The 6,091-nt window shown below is 49.4% G+C and overlaps 1 long non-coding RNA gene across 2 annotated transcripts; it reads right to left on the reverse strand.

Moving 5' to 3' along the window:
* Nucleotides 1–412: 412 nt before the first annotated feature.
* On the reverse strand, nucleotides 413–5,502 carry LOC132592591 (uncharacterized). Of its 2 annotated transcripts, none has more exons than XR_009558096.2 (3): nucleotides 4,752–5,502; nucleotides 3,974–4,161; nucleotides 413–2,848 (listed from the first exon to the last, which is right to left on the reverse strand). It is a non-coding gene; the product is annotated as an uncharacterized LOC132592591 (long non-coding RNA). The 2 variants fall into 2 exon arrangements; XR_009558097.2 differs by having other exon boundaries at nucleotides 5,171–5,300.
* Nucleotides 5,503–6,091: the final 589 nt, after the last annotated feature.

Consider the following 6,091-nt stretch of genomic DNA (forward strand, 5'->3'; position numbering starts at 1 on the left):
CCCTAAATGGCCTCGGTCCAGTATACCTGAAGGAGTCTCTCCACCCCCATTGTTCTGCCCAGACACTGAGGTCCAGTACCAAGGGCCTTCTGGCAGTTCCCTCATTGCAAGAAGCCAAGTTGCAGGGAACCAGGCAGAGGGCGTTCTCGGTGGCGGCGCCCGCCTTGTGGAACGCCCTCCCATCAGATGTCAAAGAGATAAACAGCTACCGGTACCAGATTTTTAGAAGACATCTGAAGGCAGCCCTGTTTAGGGAGGCTTTTTAATGTTTAATAGATTATTTTATTTCATTTTTCTGTTGGAAGCCGCCCAGAGTGGCTGGGGAAACCCAGCCGGATGGGCGGGGTATAAATAAATTATTATTATTATTATTATTATTATTATTATTCAGGTGAAACTCGGAAAATTAGAATATCATCGAAAAGTACATTTATTTCAGTAATGCACCTTATTATTTTTTCTTTTTCTTTTAATTTTTACAAATGCTTCCTTTTGGAAATTCCACAGTAATAAAACAAATGGTTACAATAATACAAAAATAAACATCACTATTACATTTCATTAATTACATTCCATTTATAACTGACCCGCCTAACGACAAATAATTACAATTACAATAAATAAAGGCTTGACATATCTCAGGGCGGGGTGGGGTGTTTTGTTGGGGGAATGATTGCTTTCTCTTTCTGAGCTACAGCAATGCCCCCAGCCCTGACCCATTCATCCTCCCCAATGGCACGGCCCTCCTCCACTCAGTGCCCCCGTTCCTCTCCCCAAATGTGCAAAATCGATAATCTCCGAAAGTTCTTGACCAATTGAATTGGCTACAGACTATCTGTGACATCACAAAAGAACATGGCAACCTACTGAATATAAATGTGGGCGGGGTTCTGGATCCTGCCCCTTCAGCTCCGGGACCCGCCGGGGGAACTGGAACCGGCTAGGACCTCCCCAAAATGTGCATGGGGTATGCGAGGGGGAGAGGGAGGGGTCGGGGTGGCGGGTGCCGTCATGAGGGAGGAAGGAGAGAGGGTTGTCGTGATGTCATGCGGCTGGGGTGGGGAATGGGGGCGCTGAGTGGAGGAGGCCCATGGCTTTGGGGAGAATGAATGGGTTGGGACGGGGTGGGGGAATACGCGTGGGTGGGGGAGTCATGGGTTGGGACGGGGTGGGGGGAATTTTCAAGAATACGCGTGGGGGGGGGAGTCACAGAGTCCAGGCACCTGCTTTGGATGGAGCACGGAGAACTATCTTATCTAGTGCACGCTTGAACTCCGGAGCCTTGCCAAGACTTCTTCCCTGCCTTCGAAGAAGTTAGGAGAGGCGATGGGATTATTGCGAGGGGGGAAGATGCCCTTAGCCCGATGGGCGTTAAATGTCGTCGTCCTATGCGAGGTTGCCTTTGGCCTCTACTTTCCCCGGAGGGAATATCATGAGACTGTCTACCCAGCTGAACCCCCCTGCTACAGGTCCATGCCTTGAAAGATTCGGAGGAGGAGGATACATACTTTTGGCTGTGCCCACAACTCCACACCCCACGAGCTGGAAGTAAAGACAATCTCTGGTTTCAAATCCAAGAGAAAACTGGACTTCTTTTCCTCAATAAGAAGTTCCACCCTGTGGATTATTGATTCCAGGTGGAGGATGGATTTGTCTTAGGCAAAACCTGCAAGTTAACGAGTCAACGCAGAGCAGCATCTGCTTTCTATTCTGCAGCATCTCCTGCTAATCCACAATGACTATGAAGCCAGGTAAAGAGGGGAAACTGCTCTTGATTCACAAAAGGTGGTTTTGGCAGTATGTGGATGGCAGTGAACCGGCCCCCTCCCAAAAAAGTTTGCTGACCCCTGTTTTAAGATTAACCATGAGAAAAGGGAAATATTAATATTTTCAACCGATATTAACAGCAAATAGCAACAAATAGTGATTGTTGCTATGGGGAAAGCAAAACCTACAATTGGGGCCAATCTGTTTGCAGGCCAATTGCTTCCCGGTTCCAAAAACAGCAACCATTATAGAACCACAGCAGGGCCCACAAACACAGTACCCTAGGAAGCAAAAGGTTAACCTACAAAACCCACGGTATTACTGAATAGGGTGGGAAAGGAGGGATGTTCTTCAGGCAACTGGGATTGGGCACAGCCAGCCTTTATAGGCTGGGGGCAGACCGGAGTGAAGCCCCACCCACTTAGCCTGGCTGTATTGGTCAGAAATCAAATAAATGGATGGTGGGAAAGCCTGCCAATCCAATTTCCCAGCTGCCAGCCGCAGCCGGTGTCTGGGTAAGCTGCCATTCTCTCTGGTCACCTCCTTGTTAGTATTTCGTGGGAGGGATTCAAGTGTGCACAGGAGATTTAGGTTGGTGCAGTTAAAGTGGATTAAGGTGCTCGGTCATTCAGATTGCTCGATAAGGTCCAGATATAATCTAACTTCTGCATAAGCTTTGTGCAAGCATATCAAGATGAATGCCCAATAAGTGGTTTGTCAGGCGGAGCTCACTGATCCCTACTCAAGTTGTTGACTGTGCCTCCTGTCTAAGAACAATCTTCATCTGCTCTTCTTTTTTTCATATACAGTATGACCATGCCCACTCTGTGGCTCCTTGGTCTGTTGATGAGGCCCACCAACTCTTGATTCCGGGTGTAGTTTGGATTTGGCTTAGGCATTGGATGGCTGGAGGAGGGCTGGCACATGATAAGAGTTGAGCCTAGGATTACTGAATCCGCCCCAAGACACATGTCTATATGGATGACTATGCCTTCTGTCAAAGAACAATCTTCATCTGCTCTTCTCTTTAAATAGATGCCATGTCCATGTCTTTTCCTGTTTGCCATAATGTGCACCAATGCTGAGGGAAGAAAGAAATCTGACCATTATTACTGAGAAGTTTTGATAGGAATGGATGATAATTATTAAGGTGGTTCATAAAAATGTTTTCTTTTTTAAATGCCTGCTCCAAAAGTCTTATCTTACTACAATAGGGATTATATAGCTATGTCTAAACTTTCATGCATATCAGTTAATATCTTGACCCTCCTCCACCAAATTGAAAATTCAGCCTTCGCGACATAGGAAAACGGCCAAGTAAACAGCTGTTTTCGTCACTTTATGACCAATTCAGCTTTATTTTACGGTATTATTACTTCTTGCATTTATTCACCATTTTCTAGATAAAATGTCATAAGGTGTCATAAAAAGGATACAAGTACAGAAGTTTAAAACAAATATTAAAAATAAAAATAAACTAGAAGTGTTCATTCTGCAATACTATAGAAAGGATAAATCCTATGCCACACTACTAAGAGATGAACACCACAACCGGCTATACGATATGGTCCCAATTAGGGATCAAATGCTTAGGTGAACAGGAACATTTCCCCCTGGCACCTAAAAGTTGAAAATGGTGGTGCCATGTGCACCTCGCCGAAGACAGCATTCCACAAATGGGGAGTCACCAGTGAAAAGTCCCATTTTCAGGTTGCCACCATCCACACTACCCTCAGAGAGGGCCCATTAAGAAGGGCCTCGGGTGAGAAACGCAGGCAGGTGGCTCTGGAAGGCCCCACTCTGCTCCGTAGGGGATGGAATCATTCCAGCGGCATCAGCACTGAGGGCTGGGCTGGCATCCCTCCGCCCAGTGCGCGTGCACCCTCCCCCCACCTGGCACATGCACACACGCGCCCTGGATGCCAGCAACCGACGCTATGCCACTGCCTTCTTCTGTTCTTTTTAATTTTTAAAAAGTTATTCTCCATATCCTGTGTACAGGTACATCACAGACATCCAGTGCAGGTAAGTTATGCAATGAGCATACAAAGGAAAATACACCTTTCCCCCCCAGCTTAGTAGCTATTGTCTATTTTATTGCATTGCATCTGTATTGTAAGCCTACTAACCCAAGTTCTCAGGGAGGACTGATGGTAATCATTCCGAAAGGCCAGTTTAAGAATGAAAGAAACCTCTTAGCACTTACCACAGTATCTGAGAGCAGCTTATAAGGCATGCCCTCGCTGCCCAGTTGTCTTTCTGTAGATGACTAATCTTCTCTACTAAGTAGACTGGAGGTTTTTGTTGTTTATTTGATAAATCAGGTGCTCAAGATTAGCCGAGTCTTTCAAATGCTCAATTCCATAGCTGGCATTCTCAAACTGCAGCAGCCCTCTGGAAAAAATAGAAAGCTCAAGCCAAGGTTCAAGGAGACTATAGGAAAAGTGAGCTTAATTAACCTCAAACTCGTCGTGGGATGCTAAGAGTGTCTTTCATTACTCCCTTTTCGCTCTGAGCACACGATACCCCAGCTCACACGCAGTGGCTTCCTGACCGCTCCCAGAGTCAAAACAAACTCCCATTCCGTACCTTGCACCTCACCTCCACTTCTTGGAGCTCATGCCCCAAGAAAATCCCCCCCATGACTTTTGCCTCACCTTGAACACCCTCAGCCCCTTGAACACATCCTGCTCCACCCTTGGAGCCAACCTTGGCTGCCATTTGATGATGCTGACCCTCTCTCTCCCTTTGAAAACCAAGGGCTTAGCAACACATCTTTGGTCCCACTCTTTCAGGCAGAGGTCTTTGTGTTCCATGGGGGGATTCTTCCCTCGGGACTGAGCTGGAAGCTGCAGTTAGGGCAGAATTCTGCAGCGCGATTGCTGACAGGAGGGAGGCCTGATCAGCATGGAGTGCCTGCGCTCAAAGAGATCGGCACTGGCCAAGATCAGGGTAACGCCCTTAACAAATAGGGACCCGTTTACCTGCAAGACCTGCCCCACTTGTGCCAAGGGGGACGCTTTGGCGGGAGGAGTTGGTGCCACGTGTTGCTCAGCGCCTGATCGTTTCGTGTGGCAGCAGCACCTGCTCTTGGGAACTCACGGTTGAAAAAGGTTGCTGACCCCCCCTGGCGTGGAGGGTTTTTAAACAATCAGGCAGCGTGTTCCTTTTATGATAGACAGCTAGGAGCTCGGGCCTTTCTCAACTACAACTCCCATCTGGACTACAACTCCCATCATCCCCTGGCTAGCAGGCCCAGAGGGCAGGGATGATGGAAGTTGTAGTCCAACAGCGCCCGGAGGCCCCAACTTGGGCTTGTCCCACGCATGAAGGTCGTGGCAGACCCGCTGGCAGGCAGTTCGGGTCCCTAAGCGCAGGAGGGAGGCAGCGCGCCCTCACTCACCGAGGCCCACGACTAAGGGGAGCAGCGCCGCCGCTAACAGCTTCATGGCGACGCGGCAGCCCAGCGCTTCTCCGCTTCGCTCTGTGCCCCCCCCCGCGCGTGCGCCCGCTCTAACGGTCCCGCCTGGAACGGAGACCCGCGCGGCGGCTGCCGAGCTTCGCGCGCGCCCCAAGGCCGGGGTGGGGGCGGGGGCGGCGAGGCTCCCACAGGGCCGCCCGGCCGCCCTCCTTTGCCATGGTGGCGGCGGGTTCCTTGGCGAGGAGGGCTAGGGATCCTCCGGGTCAGAGGACGAAGCGACGGGGCCCAGCTGGCCTTTGGCATTCCTTCCCCGCGCACGCGCGCACACACGGGTCTTTTCTGCCAACCCCAACCTGCAAAAATGCGGGCCCATGTCAAAAGGGGCCAGGTGACCGCCCGACACGCGTCTTCTTCCTTGACTCGAGTTCCGTCCGTGGGGTTGACTCCCGTGCCCATAAAGGGCAGCTAAATAGTGGCATTTCAGTATTTTATTGTTGTAAACCACCCCAAGAACTTTTTGTCATTGCACGTCATATAAATATTCTTAATAAAAACCAACTCGGAACAGCATTCCGACGGAGGGAAGCACCACGCACACAAGGCAGACAGACAGATATTCACATTTAGACCAAATAGATACATTCCTATTAAGGAAGACTACGACGCCCCCCCCCCCGTTGCCAAGTGCTGAAGAGCAACGTCCAGACTCCAGACCTTCTCTATTCGCCCTTCTTGCGATTGTCTTTAAACCAAGCAGCACTGCAAAGCCTTTCACATACTCCTCAGTAATGAAGCGCACTCCCACATCCCCAATTTAAAATAAAGGTTAACCCAGCGCATTTGATTTCAGCTCCCCGTTACTGTACGTGCAAATGGCACCGTTGCTGAGAAATTTACCAATAA

Source organism: Zootoca vivipara, chromosome 8 (genome assembly GCF_965207765.1).
Source record: "Zootoca vivipara chromosome 8, rZooViv2.hap1.1, whole genome shotgun sequence".
In the NCBI taxonomy this organism is placed as follows: Eukaryota; Metazoa; Chordata; class Lepidosauria; order Squamata; family Lacertidae; genus Zootoca; species Zootoca vivipara.